Genomic DNA, 18,003 nt, shown 5'->3' with positions numbered 1-18,003 from the left:
CCTGCATCTCACCTACAGCCATACCACATTGGATAGGCCCAATCTTGTCTGATCTTGGAAGCTAAGCAGTGTTGGGCCTGGTTAGTACTTGGGTGGGAGACCACATGGGAACACCAGGTGCTGTAGGTTTTTTCACATTACTGGCAAATTGTTTTTATTCTCTAGCTATTTAAATTGGAAACTTTTTCTTTTTATTGCCAGCACAGACATTTGGAAGAGGTCAAACAGACACAATAGCCATCACCTAAAGACTTACCACACTGTTTAGGCCCAATTCCAACTGCTTTTGGCAGCTAAACAGTGTTGAGCCTCTTTAGTAGTTTAATTTAAGACCCCCTGCTAATATCATGTCCTGTAGGTCTTTTTACATTACCAACACATGATTTTTTTCAATAAGCCAATACAGTTAGGAAACTTTTTTATTAGCTTACCTGGTGAAAGAAGAAGAAGAGGGCAATAAAGTCCCTGTATCTCACTTACAGCCATACCACATTGGATCGGCCCAATCTTGTCCGATCTTGGAAGCTAAGCAGTGTTGGGCCTGGTTAGTACTTGGGTGGGAAACCACATGAGAACACCAGGTGCTGTAGGTTTTTTCACATTACTGGCAAATTGTTTTTATTCTCTAGCTATTTAAATTGGAAACTTTTTCTTTTTATTGCCAGCACAGACATTTGGAAGAGGTCAAACAGACACAATAGCCATCACCTAAAGACTTACCACACTGTTTAGGCCCAATTCCAACTGCTTTTGGCAGCTTAACAGTGTTGAGCCTCTTTAGTAGTTTAATTTAAGACCCCCTGCTAATATCATGTCCTGTAGGTCTTTTTACATTACCAACACATGATTTTTTTCAGTAAGCCAATACAGTTAGGAAACTTTTTTATTAGCTTACCTGGTGATAGAAGTAGAAGAGGGCAAACAAGTGCCTGTATCTCACCTACAGCCATACCACATTGGATAGGCTCAATCTCGTCTGATCTTGGAAGCTAAGCAGTGTTGGGCCTGGTTAGTACTTGGGTGGGAGACCACATGGGAACACCAGGTGCTGTAGGTTTTTTCACATTACTGGCAAATTGTTTTTATTCTCTAGCTAGTTAAATTGGAAACTTTTTTTTTTTATTGCCAGTACAGACATTTGGAAGAGGTCAAACAGACACAATAGCCATCACCTAAAGACTTACCACACTGTTTAGGCCCAATTCCAACTGCTTTTGGCAGCTAAACAGTGTTGAGCCTCTTTAGTAGTTTAATTTAAGACCCCCTGCTAATATCATGTCCTGTAGGTCTTTTTACATTACCAACACATGATTTTTTTCAGTAAGCCAATACAGTTAGGAAACTTTTTTATTAGCTTACCTGGTGATAGATGTAGAAGAGGGCAAAAAAGTGCCTGTATCTCACCTACAGCCATACCACATTGGATAGGCCCAATCTCGTCTGATCTTGGAAGCTAAGCAGTGTTGGGCCTGGTTAGTACTTGGGTGGGAGACCACATGGGAACACCAGGTGCTGTAGGTTTTTTCACATTACTGGCAAATTGTTTTTATTCTCTAGCTATTTAAATTGGAAACTTTTTCTTTTTATTGCCAGCACAGACATTTGGAAGAGGTCAAACAGACACAATAGCCATCACCTAAAGACTTACCACACTGTTTAGGCCCAATTCCAACTGCTTTTGGCAGCTAAACAGTGTTGAGCCTCTTTAGTAGTTTAATTTAAGCCCCCCTGCTAATATCATGTCCTGTAGGTCTTTTTACCTTACCAACACATGATTTTTTTCAATAAGCCAATACAGTTAGGAAACTTTTTTATTAGCTTACCTGGTGATAAAAGAAGAAGAGGGCAATAAAGTCCCTGTATCTCACTTACAGCCATACCACATTGGATCGGCCCAATCTCGTCCGATCTTGGAAGCTAAGCAGTGTTGGGCCTGGTTAGTACTTGCATGGGAGACCACATGAGAACACCAGGTGCTGTAGGTTTTTTCACATTACTGGCAAATTGTTTTTATTCTCTAGCTATTTAAATTGGAAACTTTTTCTTTTTATTGCCAGCACAGACATTTGGAAGAGGTCAAACAGACACAATAGCCATCACCTAAAGACTTACCACACTGTTTAGGCCCAATTCCAACTGCTTTTGGCAGCTTAACAGTGTTGAGCCTCTTTAGTAGTTTAATTTAAGACCCCCTGCTAATATCATGTCCTGTAGGTCTTTTTACATTACCAACACATGATTTTTTTCAGTAAGCCAATACAGTTAGGAAACTTTTTTATTAGCTTACCTGGTGATAGATGTAGAAGAGGGCAAAAAAGTGCATTTATCTCACCTACAGCCATACCACATTGGATCGGCCCAATCTCGTCTGATCTTGGAAGCTAAGCAGTGTTGGGCCTGGTTAGTACTTGGGTGGGAGACCACATGGGAACACCAGGTGCTGTAGGTTTTTTCACATTACTGGCAAATTGTTTTTATTCTCTAGCTTTTTAAATTGGAAACTTTTTCTTTTTATTGCCAGCACAGACATTTGGAAGAGGTCAAACAGACACAATAGCCATCACCTAAAGACTTACCACACTGTTTAGGCCCAATTCCAACTGCTTTTGGCAGCTAAACAGTGTTGAGCCTCTTTAGTAGTTTAATTTAAGACCCCCTGCTAATATCATGTCCTGTAGGTCTTTTTACATTACCAACACATGATTTTTTTCAGTAAGCCAATACAGTTAGGAAACTTTTTTATTAGCTTACCTGGTGATAGAAGTAGAAGAGGGCAAACAAGTGCCTGTATCTCACCTACAGCCATACCACATTGGATAGGCCCAATCTCATCCGATCTTGGAAGCTAAGCAGTGTTGGGCCTGGTTAGTACTTGGGTGGGAGACCACATGGGAACACCAGGTGCTGTAGGTTTTTTCACATTACTGGCAAATTGTTTTTATTCTCTAGCTATTTAAATTGGAAACTTTTTCTTTTTATTGCCAGCACAGACATTTGAAAGAGGTCAAACAGACACAATAGCCATCACCTAAAGACTTACCACACTGTTTAGGCCCAATTCCAACTGCTTTTGGCAGCTAAACAGTGTTGAGCCTCTTTAGTAGTTTAATTTAAGACCCCCTGCTAATATCATGTCCTGTAGGTCTTTTTTACATTACCAACACATGATTTTTTTCAGTAAGCCAATACAGTTAGGAAACTTTTTTATTAGCTTACCTGGTGATAGATGTAGAAGAGGGCAAAAAAGTGCCTGTATCTCACCTACAGCCATACCACATTGGATAGGCCCAATCTCGTCTGATCATGGAAGCTAAGCAGTGTTGGGCCTGGTTAGTACTTGGGTGGGAGACCACATGGGAACACCAGGTGCTGTAGGTTTTTTCACATTACTGGCAAATTGTTTTTATTCTCTAGCTATTTAAATTGGAAACTTTTTCTTTTTATTGCCAGCACAGACATTTGGAAGAGGTCAAACAGACACAATAGCCATCACCTAAAGACTTACCACACTGTTTAGGCCCAATTCCAACTGCTTTTGGCAGCTAAACAGTGTTGAGCCTCTTTAGTAGTTTAATTTAAGACCCCCTGCTAATATCATGTCCTGTAGGTCTTTTTACATTACCAACACATGATTTTTTTCAATAAGCCAATACAGTTAGGAAACTTTTTTATTAGCTTACCTGGTGATAGAAGAAGAAGAGGGCAATAAAGTCCCTGTACCTCACTTACAGCCATACCACGTTGGATCGGCCCAATCTCGTCCGATCTTGGAAGCTAAGCAGTGTTGGGCCTGGTTAGTACTTGGGTGGGAGACCACATGAGAACACCAGGTGCTGTAGGATTTTTCACATTACTGGCAAATTGTTTTTATTCTCTAGCTATTTAAATTTTAAACTTTTTTTTTTTATTGCCAGTACAGACATTTGGAAGAGGTCTAACAGACACAATAGCCATCACCTAAAGACTTACCACACTGTTTAGGCCCAATTCCAACTGCTTTTGGCAGCTAAACAGTGTTGAGCCTCTTTAGTAGTTTAATTTAAGACCCCCTGCTAATATCATGTCCTGTAGGTCTTTTTACATTACCAACACATGGTTTTTTTCAGTAAGCCAATACAGTTAGGAAACTTTTTTATTAGCTTACCTGGTGATAGATGTAGAAGAGGGCAAAAAAGTGCCTGCATCTCACCTACAGCCATACCACATTGGATAGGCCCAATCTCGTCTGATCTTGGAAGCTAAGCAGTGTTGGGCCTGGTTAGTACTTGGGTGGGAGACCACATGGGAACACCAGGTGCTGTAGGTTTTTTTACATTACTGGCAAATTGTTTTTATTCTCTAGCTATTTAAATTGGAAACTTTTTCTTTTTATTGCTAGCACAGACATTTGGAAGAGGTCAAACAGACACAATAGCCATCACCTAAAGACTTACCACACTGTTTAGGCCCAATTCCAACTGCTTTTGGCAGCTAAACAGTGTTGAGCCTCTTTAGTAGTTTAATTTAAGACCCCATGCTAATATCATGTCCTGTAGGTCTTTTTACATTACCAACACATGATTTTTTTCAATAAGCCAATACAGTTAGGAAACTTTTTTATTAGCTTACCTGGTGATAGAAGAAGAAAAGGGCAATAAAGTCCCTGTATCTCACTTACAGCCATACCACATTGGATCGGCCCAATCTTGTCCGATCTTGGAAGCTAAGCAGTGTTGGGCCTGGTTAGTACTTGGGTGGGAGACCACATGAGAACACCAGGTGCTGTAGGTTTTTTCACATTACTGGCAAATTGTTTTTATTCTCTAGCTATTTAAATTGGAAACTTTTTCTTTTTATTGCCAGCACAGACATTTGGAAGAGGTCAAACAGACACAATAGCCATCACCTAAAGACTTACCACACTGTTTAGGCCCAATTCCAACTGCTTTTGGCAGCTAAACAGTGTTGAGCCTCTTTAGTAGTTTAATTTAAGACCCCCTGCTAATATCATGTCCTGTAGGTCTTTTTACATTACCAACACATGATTTTTTTCAGTAAGCCAATACAGTTAGGAAACTTTTTTATTAGCTTACCTGGTGATAGAAGTAGAAGAAGGCAAAAAAGTGGCTGTATCTCACCTACAGCCATACCACATTGGATCGGCCCTATCTTGTCCGATCTTGGAAGCTAAGCAGTGTTGGGCCTGGTTAGTACTTGGGTGGGAGACCACATGGGAACACCAGGTGCTGTAGGTTTTTTTACATTACTGGCAAATTGTTTTTATTCTCTAGCTATTTAAATTGGAAACTTTTTCTTTTTATTGCCAGCACAGACATTTGGAAGAGATCAAACAGACACAATAGCCATCACCTAAAGACTTACCACACTGTTTAGGCCCAATTCCAACTGCTTTTGGCAGCTAAACAGTGTTGAGCCTCTTTAGTAGTTTAATTTAAGACCCCCTGCTAATATCATGTCCTGTAGGTCTTTTTACATTACCAACACATGATTTTTTTCAGTAAGCCAATACAGTTAGGAAACTTTTTTATTAGCTTACCTGGTGATAGAAGTAGAAGAGGGCAAAAAAGTGCCTGTATCTCACGTACAGCCATACCACATTGGATCCGCCCAATCTCATCCGATCTTGGAAGCTAAGCAGTGTTGGGCCTGGTTAGTACTTGGGTGGGAGACCACATGGGAACACCAGGTGCTGTAGGTTTTTTCACATTACTGGCAAATTGTTTTTATTCTCTAGCTATTTAAATTGGAAACTTTTTCTTTTTATTGCCAGCACAGACATTTGGAGGAGGTCAAACAGACACAATAGCCATCACCTAAAGACTTACCACACTGTTTAGGCCCAATTCCAACTGGTTTTGGCAGCTAAACAGTGTTGAGCCTCTTTAGTAGTTTAATTTAAGACCCCCTGCTAATATCATGTCCTGTAGGTCTTTTTACATTACCAACACATGATTTTTTTCAGTAAGCCAATACAGTTAGGAAACTTTTTTATTAGCTTACCTGGTGATAGATGTAGAAGAGGGCAAAAAAGTGCCTCTATCTCACCTACAGCCATACCACATTGGATAGTCCCAATCTCGTCTGATCTTGGAAGCTAAGCAGTGTTGGGCCTGGTTAGTACTTGGGTGGGAGACCACATGGGAACACCAGGTGCTGTAGGTTTTTTCACATTACTGGCAAATTGTTTTTATTCTCTAGCTATTTAAATTGGAAACTTTTTCTTTTTATTGCCAGCACAGACATTTGGAAGAGGTCAAACAGACACAATAGCCATCACCTAAAGACTTACCACACTGTTTAGGCCCAATTCCAACTGCTTTTGGCAGCTAAACAGTGTTGAGCCTCTTTAGTAGTTTAATTTAAGACCCCCTGCTAATATCATGTCCTGTAGGTCTTTTTACATTACCAACACATGATTTTTTTCAGTAAGCCAATACAGTTAGGAAACTTTTTTATTAGCTTACCTGGTGATAGATGTAGAAGAGGGCAAAAAAGTGCCTGTATCTCACCTACAGCCATACCACATTGGATAGGCCCAATCTCGTCTGATCTTGGAAGCTAAGCAGTGTTGGGCCTGGTTACTACTTGGGTGGGAGACCACATGGGAACACCAGGTGCTGTAGGTTTTTTCACATTACTGGCAAATTGTTTTTATTCTCTAGCTATTTAAATTGGAAACTTTTTCTTTTTATTACCAGCACAGACATTTGGAAGAGGTCAAACAGACACAATAGCCATCACCTAAAGACTTACCACACTGTTTAGGCCCAATTCCAACTGCTTTTGGCAGCTAAACAGTGTTGAGCCTCTTTTGTAGTTTAATTTAAGACCCCCTGCTAATATCATGTCCTGTAGGTCTTTTTACATTACCAACACATGATTTTTTTCAGTAAGCCAATACAGTTAGGAAACTTTTGTATTAGCTTACCTGGTGATAGAAGTAGAAGAGGGCAAAAAAGTGCCAGTATCTCACCTACAGCCATACCACATTGGATAGGCCCAATCTTGTCTGATCTTTGAAGCTAAGCAGTGTTGGGCCTGGTTAGTACTTGGGTGGGAGACCACATGGGAACACCAGGTGCTGTAGGTTTTTTCACGTTACTGGCAAATTGTTTTTATTCTCTAGCTATTTAAATTGGAAACTTTTTCTTTTTATTGCCAGCACAGACATTTGGAAGAGGTCAAACAGACACAATAGCCATCACCTAAAGACTTACCACACTGTTTAGGCCCAATTCCAACTGCTTTTGGCAGCTAAACAGTGTTGAGCCTCTTTAGTAGTTTAATTTAAGACCCCCTGCTAATATCATGTCCTGTAGGTCTTTTTACATTACCAACACATGATTTTTTTCAGTAAGCCAATACAGTTAGGAAACTTTTTTATTAGCTTACCTGGTGATAGAAGTAGAAGAAGGCAAAAAAGTGGCTGTATCTCACCTACAGCCATACCACATTGGATCGGCCCTATCTTGTCCGATCTTGGAAGCTAAGCAGTGTTGGGCCTGGTTAGTACTTGGGTGGGAGACCACATGGGAACACCAGGTGCTGTAGGTTTTTTTACATTACTGGCAAATTGTTTTTATTCTCTAGCTATTTAAATTGGAAACTTTTTCTTTTTATTGCCAGCACAGACATTTGGAAGAGGTCAAACAGACACAATAGCCATCACCTAAAGACTTACCACACTGTTTAGGCCCAATTCCAACTGCTTTTGGCAGCTAAACAGTGTTGAGCCTCTTTAGTAGTTTAATTTAAGACCCCCTGCTAATATCATGTCCTGTAGGTCTTTTTACATTACCAACACATGATTTTTTTCAGTAAGCCAATACAGTTAGGAAACTTTTTTATTAGCTTACCTGGTGATAGAAGTAGAAGAGGGCAAAAAAGTGCCTGTATCTCACGTACAGCCATACCACATTGGATCCGCCCAATCTCATCCGATCTTGGAAGCTAAGCAGTGTTGGGCCTGGTTAGTACTTGGGTGGGAGACCACATGGGAACACCAGGTGCTGTAGGTTTTTTCACATTACTGGCAAATTGTTTTTATTCTCTAGCTATTTAAATTGGAAACTTTTTCTTTTTATTGCCAGCACAGACATTTGGAGGAGGTCAAACAGACACAATAGCCATCACCTAAAGACTTACCACACTGTTTAGGCCCAATTCCAACTGGTTTTGGCAGCTAAACAGTGTTGAGCCTCTTTAGTAGTTTAATTTAAGACCCCCTGCTAATATCATGTCCTGTAGGTCTTTTTACATTACCAACACATGATTTTTTTCAGTAAGCCAATACAGTTAGGAAACTTTTTTATTAGCTTACCTGGTGATAGATGTAGAAGAGGGCAAAAAAGTGCCTCTATCTCACCTACAGCCATACCACATTGGATAGTCCCAATCTCGTCTGATCTTGGAAGCTAAGCAGTGTTGGGCCTGGTTAGTACTTGGGTGGGAGACCACATGGGAACACCAGGTGCTGTAGTTTTTTTCACATTACTGGCAAATTGTTTTTATTCTCTAGCTATTTAAATTGGAAACTTTTTCTTTTTATTGCCAGCACAGACATTTGGAAGAGGTCAAACAGACACAATAGCCATCACCTAAAGACTTACCACACTGTTTAGGCCCAATTCCAACTGCTTTTGGCAGCTAAACAGTGTTGAGCCTCTTTAGTAGTTTAATTTAAGACCCCCTGCTAATATCATGTCCTGTAGGTCTTTTTACATTACCAACACATGATTTTTTTCAGTAAGCCAATACAGTTAGGAAACTTTTTTATTAGCTTACCTGGTGATAGATGTAGAAGAGGGCAAAAAAGTGCCTGTATCTCACCTACAGCCATACCACATTGGATAGGCCCAATCTCGTCTGATCTTGGAAGCTAAGCAGTGTTGGGCCTGGTTACTACTTGGGTGGGAGACCACATGGGAACACCAGGTGCTGTAGGTTTTTTCACATTACTGGCAAATTGTTTTTATTCTCTAGCTATTTAAATTGGAAACTTTTTCTTTTTATTACCAGCACAGACATTTGGAAGAGGTCAAACAGACACAATAGCCATCACCTAAAGACTTACCACACTGTTTAGGCCCAATTCCAACTGCTTTTGGCAGCTAAACAGTGTTGAGCCTCTTTTGTAGTTTAATTTAAGACCCCCTGCTAATATCATGTCCTGTAGGTCTTTTTACATTACCAACACATGATTTTTTTCAGTAAGCCAATACAGTTAGGAAACTTTTGTATTAGCTTACCTGGTGATAGAAGTAGAAGAGGGCAAAAAAGTGCCAGTATCTCACCTACAGCCATACCACATTGGATAGGCCCAATCTTGTCTGATCTTTGAAGCTAAGCAGTGTTGGGCCTGGTTAGTACTTGGGTGGGAGACCACATGGGAACACCAGGTGCTGTAGGTTTTTTCACGTTACTGGCAAATTGTTTTTATTCTCTAGCTATTTAAATTGGAAACTTTTTCTTTTTATTGCCAGCACAGACATTTGGAAGAGGTCAAACAGACACAATAGCCATCACCTAAAGACTTACCACACTGTTTAGGCCCAATTCCAACTGCTTTTGGCAGCTAAACAGTGTTGAGCCTCTTTAGTAGTTTAATTTAAGACCCCCTGCTAATATCATGTCCTGTAGGTCTTTTTACATTACCAACACATGATTTTTTTCAGTAAGCCAATACAGTTAGGAAACTTTTTTATTAGCTTACCTGATGATAGATGTAGAAGAGGGCAAAAAAGTGCCTGTATCTCACCTACAGCCATACCACATTGGATAGGCCCAATCTCGTCTGATCTTGGAAGCTAAGCAGTGTTTGTCCTGGTTAGTACTTGGGTGGGAGACCACATGGGAACACCAGGTGCTGTAGGTTTTTTCACATTACTGGCAAATTGTTTTTATTCTCTAGCTATTTAAATTGGAAACTTTTTCTTTTTATTGCCAGCACAGACATTTGGAAGAGGTCAAACAGACACAATAGCCATCACCTAAAGACTTACCACACTGTTTAGGCCCAATTCCAACTGCTTTTGGCAGCTAAACAGTGTTAAGCCTCTTTAGTAGTTTAATTTAAGACCCCCTGCTAATATCATGTCCTGTAGGTCTTTTTACATTACCAACACATGATTTTTTTCAGTAAGCCAATACAGTTAGGAAACTTTTTTATTAGCTTACATGGTGATAGAAGTAGAAGAGGGCAAAAAAGTGCCTGTATCTCACCTACAGCCATACTACATTGGATAGGCCCAATCTCGCCCGATCTTGGAAGCTAAGCAGTGTTGGGCCTGGTTAGTACTTGGGTGGGAGAACACATGGGAACACCAGGTGCTGTAGGTTTTTTCACATTACTGGCAAATTGTTTTTATTCTCTAGCTATTTAAATTGGAAACTTTTTCTTTTTATTGCCAGCACAGACATTTGGAAGAGGTCAAACACACACAATAGCCATCACCTTAAGACTTACCACACTGTTTAGGCCCAATTCCAACTGCTTTTGGCAGCTAAACAGTGTTGAGCCTCTTTAGTAGTTTAATTTAAGACCCCCTGCTAATATCATGTCCTGTAGGTCTTTTTACATTACCAACACATGATTTTTTTCAGTAAGCCAATACAGTTAGGAAACTTTTTTATTAGCTTACCTGGTGATAGATGTAGAAGAGGGCAAAAAAGTGCCTGCATCTCACCTACAGCCATACCACATTGGATAGGCCCAATCTCGTCTGATCTTGGAAGCTAAGCAGTGTTAGGCCTGGTTAGTACTTGGGTGGGAGACCACATGGGAACACCAGGTGCTGTAGGTTTTTTCACATTACTGGCAAATTGTTTTTATTCTCTAGCTATTTAAATTGGAAACTTTTTATTTTTATTGCCAGCACAGACATTTGGAAGAGGTCAAACAGACACAATAGCCATCACCTAAAGACTTACCACACTGTTTAGGCCCAATTCCAACTGCTTTTGGCAGCTAAACAGTGTTGAGCCTCTTTTGTAGTTTAATTTAAGACCCCCTGCTAATATCATGTCCTGTAGGTCTTTTTACATTACCAACACATGATTTTTTTCAGTAAGCCAATACAGTTAGGAAACTTTTTTATTAGCTTACCTGGTGATAGATGTAGAAGAGGGCAAAAAAGTGCAATTATCTCACCTACAGCCATACCACATTGGATAGGCCCAATCTCGTCTGATCTTGGAAGCTAAGCAGTGTTGGGTCTGGTTAGTACTTGGGTGGGAGACCACATGGGAACACCAGGTGCTGTAGGTTTTTTCACATTACTGGCAAATTGTTTTTATTCTCTAGCTATTTAAATTGGAAACTTTTTCTTTTTATTGCCAGCACAGACATTTGGAAGAGGTCAAACAGACACAATAGCCATCACCTAAAGACTTACCACATTGTTTAGGCCCAATTCCAACTGCTTTTGGCAGCTAAACAGTGTTGAACCTCTTTTGTAGTTTAATTTAAGACCCCCTGCTAATATCATGTCCTGTAGGTCTTTTTACATTACCAACACATGATTTTTTTCAGTAAGCCAATACAGTTAGGAAACTTTTGTATTAGCTTACCTGGTGATAGAAGTAGAAGAGGGCAAAAAAGTGCCTGTATCTCACCTACAGCCATACCACATTGGATAGGCCCAATCTTGTCTGTTCTTTGAAGCTAAGCAGTGTTGGGCCTGGTTAGTACTTGGGTGGGAGACCACATGGGAACACCAGGTGCTGTAGATTTTTTCACATTACTGGCAAATTGTTTTTATTCTCTAGGTATTTAAATTGGAAACTTTTTCTTTTTATTGCCAGCACAGACATTTGGAAGAGGTCAAACAGACACAATAGCCATCACCTAAAGACTTACCACACTGTTTAGGCCCAATTCCAACTGCTTTTGGCAGCTAAACAGTGTTGAGCCTCTTTAGTAGTTTAATTTAAGACCCCCTGCTAATATCATGTCCTGTAGGTCTTTTTACATTACCAACACACGATTTTTTTCAGTAAGCCAATACAGTTAGGAAACTTTTTTATTAGCTTACCTGGTGATAGATGTAGAAGAGGGCAAAAAAGTGCCTGCATCTCACCTACAGCCATACCACATTGGATAGGCCCAATCTCGTCTGATCTTGGAAGCTAAGCAGTGTTAGGCCTGGTTAGTACTTGGGTGGGAGACCACATGGGAACACCAGGTGCTGTAGGTTTTTTCACATTACTGGCAAATTGTTTTTATTCTCTAGCTATTTAAATTGGAAACTTTTTATTTTTATTGCCAGCACAGACATTTGGAAGAGGTCAAACAGACACAATAGCCATCACCTAAAGACTTACCACACTGTTTAGGCCCAATTCCAACTGCTTTTGGCAGCTAAACAGTGTTGAGCCTCTTTTGTAGTTTAATTTAAGACCCCCTGCTAATATCATGTCCTGTAGGTCTTTTTACATTACCAACACATGATTTTTTTCAGTAAGCCAATACAGTTAGGAAACTTTTTTATTAGCTTACCTGGTGATAGATGTAGAAGAGGGCAAAAAAGTGCAATTATCTCACCTACAGCCATACCACATTGGATAGGCCCAATCTCGTCTGATCTTGGAAGCTAAGCAGTGTTGGGTCTGGTTAGTACTTGCGTGGGAGACCACATGGGAACACCAGGTGCTGTAGGTTTTTTCACATTACTGGCAAATTGTTTTTATTCTCTAGCTATTTAAATTGGAAACTTTTTCTTTTTATTGCCAGCACAGACATTTGGAAGAGGTCAAACAGACACAATAGCCATCACCTAAAGACTTACCACATTGTTTAGGCCCAATTCCAACTGCTTTTGGCAGCTAAACAGTGTTGAACCTCTTTTGTAGTTTAATTTAAGACCCCCTGCTAATATCATGTCCTGTAGGTCTTTTTACATTACCAACACATGATTTTTTTTCAGTAAGCCAATACAGTTAGGAAACTTTTGTATTAGCTTACCTGGTGATAGAAGTAGAAGAGGGCAAAAAAGTGCCTGTATCTCACCTACAGCCATACCACATTGGATAGGCCCAATCTTGTCTGTTCTTTGAAGCTAAGCAGTGTTGGGCCTGGTTAGTACTTGGGTGGGAGACCACATGGGAACACCAGGTGCTGTAGATTTTTTCACATTACTGGCAAATTGTTTTTATTCTCTAGGTATTTAAATTATAAACTTTTTCTTTTTATTGCCAGCACAGACATTTGGAAGAGGTCAAACAGACACAATAGCCATCACCTAAAGACTTACCACACTGTTTAGGCCCAATTCCAACTGCTTTTGGCAGCTAAACAGTGTTGAGCCTCTTTAGTAGTTTAATTTAAGACCCCCTGCTAATATCATGTCCTGTAGGTCTTTTTACATTACCAACACATGATTTTTTTCAGTAAGCCAATACAGTTAGGAAACTTTTTTATTAGCTTACCTGGTGATAGATGTAGAAGAGGGCAAAAAAGTGCCTGTATCTCACCTACAGCCATACCACATTGGATAGTCCCAATCTCGTCTGATCTTGGAAGCTAAGCAGTGTTGGGCCTGGTTAGTACTTGGGTGGGAGACCACATGGGAACACCAGGTGCTGTAGGTTTTTTCACATTACTGGCAAATTGTTTTTATTCTCTAGCTATTTAAATTGGAAACTTTTTCTTTTTATTACCAGCACAGACATTTGGAAGAGGTCAAACAGACACAATAGCCATCACCTAAAGACTTACCACACTGTTTAGGCCCAATTCCAACTGCTTTTGGCAGCTAAACAGTGTTGAGCCTCTTTTGTAGTTTAATTTAAGACCCCCTGCTAATATCATGTCCTGTAGGTCTTTTTACATTACCAACACATGATTTTTTTCAGTAAGCCAATACAGTTAGGAAACTTTTGTATTAGCTTACCTGGTGATAGAAGTAGAAGAGGGCAAAAAAGTGCCGGTATCTCACCTACAGCCATACCACATTGGATAGGCCCAATCTTGTCTGATCTTTGAAGCTAAGCAGTGTTGGGCCTGGTTAGTACTTGGGTGGGAGACCACATGGGAACACCAGGTGCTGTAGGTTTTTTCACATTACTGGCAAATTGTTTTTATTCTCTAGCTATTTAAATTGGAAACTTTTTCTTTTTATTGCCAGCACAGACATTTGGAAGAGGTCAAACAGACACAATAGCCATCACCTAAAGACTTACCACACTGTTTAGGCCCAATTCCAACTGCTTTTGGCAGCTAAACAGTGTTGAGCCTCTTTAGTAGTTTAATTTGAGACCCCCTGCTAATATCATGTCCTGTAGGTCTTTTTACATTACCAACACATGATTTTTTTCAGTAAGCCAATACAGTTAGGAAACTTTTTTATTAGCTTACCTGGTGATAGAAGTAGAAGAGGGCAAAAAAGTGCCTGTATCTCACTTACAGCCATACCACATTGGATCGGTCCAATCTCGTCCGAACTTGGAAGCTAAGCAGTGTTGGGCCTGGTTAGTACTTGGGTGGGAGACCACATGGGAACACCAGGTGCTGTAGGTTTTTTCACATTACTGGCAAATTTTTTTTATTCTCTAGCTATTTAAATTGGAAACTTTTTCTTTTTATTGCCAGCACAGACATTTGGAAGAGGTCAGACAGACACAATAGCCATCACCTAAAGACTTACCACACTGTTTAGGCCCAATTCCAACTGCTTTTGGCAGCTAAACAGTGTTGAGCCTCTTTAGTAGTTTAATTTAAGACCCCCTGCTAATATCATGTCCTGTAGGTCTTTTTACATTACCAACACATGATTTTTTTCAGTAAGCCAATACAGTTAGGAAACTTTTTTATTAGCTTACATGGTGATAGAAGTAGAAGAGGGCAAAAAAGTGCCTGTATCTCACCTACAGCCATACCACATTGGACAGGCCCAATCTCGCCCGATCTTGGAAGCTAAGCAGTGTTGGGCCTGGTTAGTACTTGGGTGGGAGACCACATGGGAACACCAGGTGCTGTAGGTTTTTTCACATTACTGGCAAATTGTTTTTATTCTCTAGCTATTTAAATTGGAAACTTTTTCTTTTTATTGCCAGTACAGACATTTGGAAGAGGTCAAACAGACACAATAGCCATCACCTAAAGACTTACCACACTGTTTAGGCCCAATTCCAACTGCTTTTGGCAGCTAAACAGTGTTGAGCCTCTTTAGTAGTTTAATTTAAGACCCCCTGCTAATATCATGTCCTGTAGGTCTTTTTACATTACCAACACATGATTTTTTTCAATAAGCCAATACAGTTAGGAAACTTTTTTATTAGCTTACCTGGTGATAGAAGAAGAAGAGGGCAATAAAGTCCCTGTATCTCACTTACAGCCATACCACATTGGATCGGCCCAATCTTGTCCGATCTTGGAAGCTAAGCAGTGTTGGGCCTGGTTAGTACTTGGGTGGGAGACCACATGAGAACACCAGGTGCTGTAGGTTTTTTCACATTACTGGCAAATTGTTTTTATTCTCTAGCTATTTAAATTGGAAACTTTTTCTTTGTATTGCCAGCACAGACATTTGGAAGAGGTCAAACAGACACAATAGCCATCACCTGAAGACTTACCACACTGTTTAGGCCCAATTCCAACTGCTTTTGGCAGCTTAACAGTGTTGAGCCTCTTTAGTAGTTTAATTTAAGACCCCCTGCTAATATCATGTCCTGTAGGTCTTTTTACATTACCAACACATGATTTTTTTCAGTAAGCCAATACAGTTAGGAAACTTTTTTATTAGCTTACCTGGTGATAGAAGTAGAAGAGGGCAAACAAGTGCCTGTATCTCACCTTCAGCCATACCACATTGGATAGGCCCAATCTCGTCTGATCTTGGAAGCTAAGCAGTGTTGGGCCTGGTTAGTACTTGGGTGGGAGACCACATGGGAACACCAGGTGCTGTAGGTTTTTTCACATTACTGGCAAATTGTTTTTATTCTCTAGCTAGTTAATTTGGAAACTTTTTTTTTTATTGCCAGTACAGACATTTGGAAGAGGTCAAACAGACACAATAGCCATCACCTAAAGACTTACCACACTGTTTAGGCCCAATTCCAACTGCTTTTGGCAGCTAAACAGTGTTGAGCCTCTTTAGTAGTTTAATTTAAGACCCCCTGCTAATATCATGTCCTGTAGGTCTTTTTACATTACCAACACATGATTTTTTTCAGTAAGCCAATACAGTTAGGAAACTTTTTTATTAGCTTACCTGGTGATAGATGTAGAAGAGGGCAAAAAAGTGCCTGTATCTCACCTACAGCCATACCACATTGGATAGGCCCAATCTCGTCTGATCTTGGAAGCTAAGCAGTGTTGGGCCTGGTTAGTACTTGGGTGGGAGACCACATGGGAACACCAGGTGCTGTAGGTTTTTTCACATTACTGGCAAATTGTTTTTATTCTCTAGCTATTTAAATTGGAAACTTTTTCTTTTTATTGCCAGCACAGACATTTGGAAGAGGTCAAACAGACACAATAGCCATCACCTAAAGACTTACCACACTGTTTAGGCCCAATTCCAACTGCTTTTGGCAGCTAAACAGTGTTGAGCCTCTTTAGTAGTTTAATTTAAGCCCCCCTGCTAATATCATGTCCTGTAGGTCTTTTTACCTTACCAACACATGATTTTTTTCAATAAGCCAATACAGTTAGGAAACTTTTTTATTAGCTTACCTGGTGATAGAAGAAGAAGAGGGCAATAAAGTCCCTGTATCTCACTTACAGCCATACCACATTGGATCGGCCCAATCTCGTCTGATCTTGGAAGCTAAGCAGTGTTGGGCCTGGTTAGTACTTGGGTGGGAGACCACATGGGAACACCAGGTGCTGTAGGTTTTTTCACATTACTGGCAAATTGTTTTTATTCTCTAGCTATTTAAATTGGAAACTTTTTCTTTTTATTGCCAGCACAGACATTTGGAAGAGGTCAAACAGACACAATAGCCATCACCTAAAGACTTACCACACTGTTTAGGCCCAATTCCAACTGCTTTTGGCAGCTTAACAGTGTTGAGCCTCTTTAGTAGTTTAATTTAAGACCCCCTGCTAATATCATGTCCTGTAGGTCTTTTTACATTACCAACACATGATTTTTTTCAATAAGCCAATACAGTTAGGAAACTTTTTTATTAGCTTACCTGGTGATAGAAGAAGAAGAGGGCAATAAAGTCCCTGTATCTCACTTACAGCCATACCACATTGGATCGGCCCAATCTCGTCTGATCTTGGAAGCTAAGCAGTGTTGGGCCTGGTTAGTACTTGGGTGGGAGACCACATGGGAACACCAGGTGCTGTAGGTTTTTTCACATTACTGGCAAATTGTTTTTATTCTCTAGCTATTTAAATTGGAAACTTTTTCTTTTTATTGCCAGCACAGACATTTGGAAGAGGTCAAACAGACACAATAGCCATCACCTAAAGACTTACCACACTGTTTAGGCCCAATTCCAACTGCTTTTGGCAGCTTAACAGTGTTGAGCCTCTTTAGTAGTTTAATTTAAGACCCCCTGCTAATATCATGTCCTGTAGGTCTTTTTACATTACCAACACATGATTTTTTTCAGTAAGCCAATACAGTTAGGAAACTTTTTTATTAGCTTACCTGGTGATAGAAGTAGAAGAGGGCAAACAAGTGCCTGTATCTCACCTACAGCCATACCACATTGGATAGGCCCAATCTCATCCGATCTTGGAAGCTAAGCAGTTTTGGGCCTGGTTAGTACTTGGGTGGGAGACCACATGGGAACACCAGGTGCTGTAGGTTTTTTCACATTACTGGCAAATTGTTTTTATTCTCTAGCTATTTAAATTGGAAACTTTTTCTTTTTATTGCCAGCACAGACATTTGGAAGAGGTCAAACAGACACAATAGCCATCACCTAAAGACTTACCACACTGTTTAGGCCCAATTCCAACTGCTTTTGGCAGCTAAACAGTGTTGAGCCTCTTTAGTAGTTTAATTTAAGACCCCCTGCTAATATCATGTCCTGTAGGTCTTTTTCATT

The 18,003-nt window shown here is 40.1% G+C and overlaps 29 non-coding genes and 10 pseudogenes across 29 annotated transcripts; all 39 read left to right on the top strand.

The window, feature by feature from the left end:
• The first annotated feature begins 10 nt into the window (after positions 1–10).
• Positions 11–129, top strand: LOC146046338 (5S ribosomal RNA). Its single transcript, XR_014465854.1, has one exon. It is a non-coding gene; the product is annotated as a 5S ribosomal RNA (ribosomal RNA).
• Positions 130–474: 345 nt separating this feature from the next.
• On the top strand, positions 475–593 carry LOC146035601 (5S ribosomal RNA; annotated as a pseudogene).
• Positions 594–938: 345 nt separating this feature from the next.
• On the top strand, positions 939–1,057 carry LOC146041907 (5S ribosomal RNA). Its single transcript, XR_014463661.1, has one exon. It is a non-coding gene; the product is annotated as a 5S ribosomal RNA (ribosomal RNA).
• Positions 1,058–1,402: 345 nt separating this feature from the next.
• Positions 1,403–1,521, top strand: LOC146034103 (5S ribosomal RNA). Its single transcript, XR_014459515.1, has one exon. It is a non-coding gene; the product is annotated as a 5S ribosomal RNA (ribosomal RNA).
• A 345-nt stretch (positions 1,522–1,866) lies between these two features.
• On the top strand, positions 1,867–1,985 carry LOC146033473 (5S ribosomal RNA). The gene has a single exon (XR_014458887.1). It is a non-coding gene; the product is annotated as a 5S ribosomal RNA (ribosomal RNA).
• A 345-nt stretch (positions 1,986–2,330) lies between these two features.
• LOC146041544 (5S ribosomal RNA) lies at positions 2,331–2,449 on the top strand. The gene has a single exon (XR_014463503.1). It is a non-coding gene; the product is annotated as a 5S ribosomal RNA (ribosomal RNA).
• A 345-nt stretch (positions 2,450–2,794) lies between these two features.
• On the top strand, positions 2,795–2,913 carry LOC146032932 (5S ribosomal RNA). The gene has a single exon (XR_014458348.1). It is a non-coding gene; the product is annotated as a 5S ribosomal RNA (ribosomal RNA).
• A 346-nt stretch (positions 2,914–3,259) lies between these two features.
• Positions 3,260–3,378, top strand: LOC146033351 (5S ribosomal RNA). The gene has a single exon (XR_014458766.1). It is a non-coding gene; the product is annotated as a 5S ribosomal RNA (ribosomal RNA).
• Positions 3,379–3,723: 345 nt separating this feature from the next.
• LOC146035105 (5S ribosomal RNA) lies at positions 3,724–3,842 on the top strand. Its single transcript, XR_014460514.1, has one exon. It is a non-coding gene; the product is annotated as a 5S ribosomal RNA (ribosomal RNA).
• A 345-nt stretch (positions 3,843–4,187) lies between these two features.
• On the top strand, positions 4,188–4,306 carry LOC146033980 (5S ribosomal RNA). The gene has a single exon (XR_014459394.1). It is a non-coding gene; the product is annotated as a 5S ribosomal RNA (ribosomal RNA).
• A 345-nt stretch (positions 4,307–4,651) lies between these two features.
• On the top strand, positions 4,652–4,770 carry LOC146034753 (5S ribosomal RNA). The gene has a single exon (XR_014460162.1). It is a non-coding gene; the product is annotated as a 5S ribosomal RNA (ribosomal RNA).
• Positions 4,771–5,115: 345 nt separating this feature from the next.
• LOC146035387 (5S ribosomal RNA) lies at positions 5,116–5,234 on the top strand (annotated as a pseudogene).
• A 345-nt stretch (positions 5,235–5,579) lies between these two features.
• LOC146035553 (5S ribosomal RNA) lies at positions 5,580–5,698 on the top strand. The gene has a single exon (XR_014460673.1). It is a non-coding gene; the product is annotated as a 5S ribosomal RNA (ribosomal RNA).
• Positions 5,699–6,043: 345 nt separating this feature from the next.
• On the top strand, positions 6,044–6,162 carry LOC146041135 (5S ribosomal RNA). Its single transcript, XR_014463462.1, has one exon. It is a non-coding gene; the product is annotated as a 5S ribosomal RNA (ribosomal RNA).
• A 345-nt stretch (positions 6,163–6,507) lies between these two features.
• On the top strand, positions 6,508–6,626 carry LOC146046738 (5S ribosomal RNA). Its single transcript, XR_014465965.1, has one exon. It is a non-coding gene; the product is annotated as a 5S ribosomal RNA (ribosomal RNA).
• A 345-nt stretch (positions 6,627–6,971) lies between these two features.
• Positions 6,972–7,090, top strand: LOC146035380 (5S ribosomal RNA; annotated as a pseudogene).
• Positions 7,091–7,435: 345 nt separating this feature from the next.
• On the top strand, positions 7,436–7,554 carry LOC146035384 (5S ribosomal RNA; annotated as a pseudogene).
• Positions 7,555–7,899: 345 nt separating this feature from the next.
• On the top strand, positions 7,900–8,018 carry LOC146034775 (5S ribosomal RNA). Its single transcript, XR_014460184.1, has one exon. It is a non-coding gene; the product is annotated as a 5S ribosomal RNA (ribosomal RNA).
• A 345-nt stretch (positions 8,019–8,363) lies between these two features.
• Positions 8,364–8,482, top strand: LOC146042157 (5S ribosomal RNA). The gene has a single exon (XR_014463771.1). It is a non-coding gene; the product is annotated as a 5S ribosomal RNA (ribosomal RNA).
• Positions 8,483–8,827: 345 nt separating this feature from the next.
• Positions 8,828–8,946, top strand: LOC146046716 (5S ribosomal RNA). The gene has a single exon (XR_014465963.1). It is a non-coding gene; the product is annotated as a 5S ribosomal RNA (ribosomal RNA).
• A 345-nt stretch (positions 8,947–9,291) lies between these two features.
• Positions 9,292–9,410, top strand: LOC146035371 (5S ribosomal RNA; annotated as a pseudogene).
• Positions 9,411–9,755: 345 nt separating this feature from the next.
• On the top strand, positions 9,756–9,874 carry LOC146035463 (5S ribosomal RNA; annotated as a pseudogene).
• A 345-nt stretch (positions 9,875–10,219) lies between these two features.
• Positions 10,220–10,338, top strand: LOC146036213 (5S ribosomal RNA; annotated as a pseudogene).
• A 345-nt stretch (positions 10,339–10,683) lies between these two features.
• On the top strand, positions 10,684–10,802 carry LOC146046826 (5S ribosomal RNA). Its single transcript, XR_014465973.1, has one exon. It is a non-coding gene; the product is annotated as a 5S ribosomal RNA (ribosomal RNA).
• A 345-nt stretch (positions 10,803–11,147) lies between these two features.
• LOC146045915 (5S ribosomal RNA) lies at positions 11,148–11,266 on the top strand. Its single transcript, XR_014465680.1, has one exon. It is a non-coding gene; the product is annotated as a 5S ribosomal RNA (ribosomal RNA).
• Positions 11,267–11,611: 345 nt separating this feature from the next.
• On the top strand, positions 11,612–11,730 carry LOC146037000 (5S ribosomal RNA; annotated as a pseudogene).
• Positions 11,731–12,075: 345 nt separating this feature from the next.
• Positions 12,076–12,194, top strand: LOC146046815 (5S ribosomal RNA). Its single transcript, XR_014465972.1, has one exon. It is a non-coding gene; the product is annotated as a 5S ribosomal RNA (ribosomal RNA).
• A 345-nt stretch (positions 12,195–12,539) lies between these two features.
• Positions 12,540–12,658, top strand: LOC146033605 (5S ribosomal RNA). The gene has a single exon (XR_014459019.1). It is a non-coding gene; the product is annotated as a 5S ribosomal RNA (ribosomal RNA).
• Positions 12,659–13,004: 346 nt separating this feature from the next.
• LOC146036998 (5S ribosomal RNA) lies at positions 13,005–13,123 on the top strand (annotated as a pseudogene).
• Positions 13,124–13,468: 345 nt separating this feature from the next.
• Positions 13,469–13,587, top strand: LOC146041014 (5S ribosomal RNA). The gene has a single exon (XR_014463461.1). It is a non-coding gene; the product is annotated as a 5S ribosomal RNA (ribosomal RNA).
• Positions 13,588–13,932: 345 nt separating this feature from the next.
• Positions 13,933–14,051, top strand: LOC146035366 (5S ribosomal RNA; annotated as a pseudogene).
• Positions 14,052–14,396: 345 nt separating this feature from the next.
• On the top strand, positions 14,397–14,515 carry LOC146047586 (5S ribosomal RNA). The gene has a single exon (XR_014466042.1). It is a non-coding gene; the product is annotated as a 5S ribosomal RNA (ribosomal RNA).
• A 345-nt stretch (positions 14,516–14,860) lies between these two features.
• On the top strand, positions 14,861–14,979 carry LOC146045936 (5S ribosomal RNA). The gene has a single exon (XR_014465689.1). It is a non-coding gene; the product is annotated as a 5S ribosomal RNA (ribosomal RNA).
• Positions 14,980–15,324: 345 nt separating this feature from the next.
• Positions 15,325–15,443, top strand: LOC146034742 (5S ribosomal RNA). Its single transcript, XR_014460151.1, has one exon. It is a non-coding gene; the product is annotated as a 5S ribosomal RNA (ribosomal RNA).
• A 345-nt stretch (positions 15,444–15,788) lies between these two features.
• Positions 15,789–15,907, top strand: LOC146045806 (5S ribosomal RNA). Its single transcript, XR_014465616.1, has one exon. It is a non-coding gene; the product is annotated as a 5S ribosomal RNA (ribosomal RNA).
• Positions 15,908–16,251: 344 nt separating this feature from the next.
• On the top strand, positions 16,252–16,370 carry LOC146033859 (5S ribosomal RNA). The gene has a single exon (XR_014459273.1). It is a non-coding gene; the product is annotated as a 5S ribosomal RNA (ribosomal RNA).
• Positions 16,371–16,715: 345 nt separating this feature from the next.
• On the top strand, positions 16,716–16,834 carry LOC146046055 (5S ribosomal RNA). The gene has a single exon (XR_014465732.1). It is a non-coding gene; the product is annotated as a 5S ribosomal RNA (ribosomal RNA).
• A 345-nt stretch (positions 16,835–17,179) lies between these two features.
• On the top strand, positions 17,180–17,298 carry LOC146046042 (5S ribosomal RNA). Its single transcript, XR_014465729.1, has one exon. It is a non-coding gene; the product is annotated as a 5S ribosomal RNA (ribosomal RNA).
• Positions 17,299–17,643: 345 nt separating this feature from the next.
• Positions 17,644–17,762, top strand: LOC146042984 (5S ribosomal RNA). Its single transcript, XR_014464081.1, has one exon. It is a non-coding gene; the product is annotated as a 5S ribosomal RNA (ribosomal RNA).
• Positions 17,763–18,003: the final 241 nt, after the last annotated feature.

The sequence above is a fragment of the Crinia signifera genome, chromosome 1 (assembly GCF_055691185.1).
Source record: "Crinia signifera chromosome 1, ASM5569118v1, whole genome shotgun sequence".
Classification (NCBI taxonomy): Eukaryota; Metazoa; Chordata; class Amphibia; order Anura; family Myobatrachidae; genus Crinia; species Crinia signifera.
This window is presented reverse-complemented; position numbering and strand designations above follow the sequence as displayed.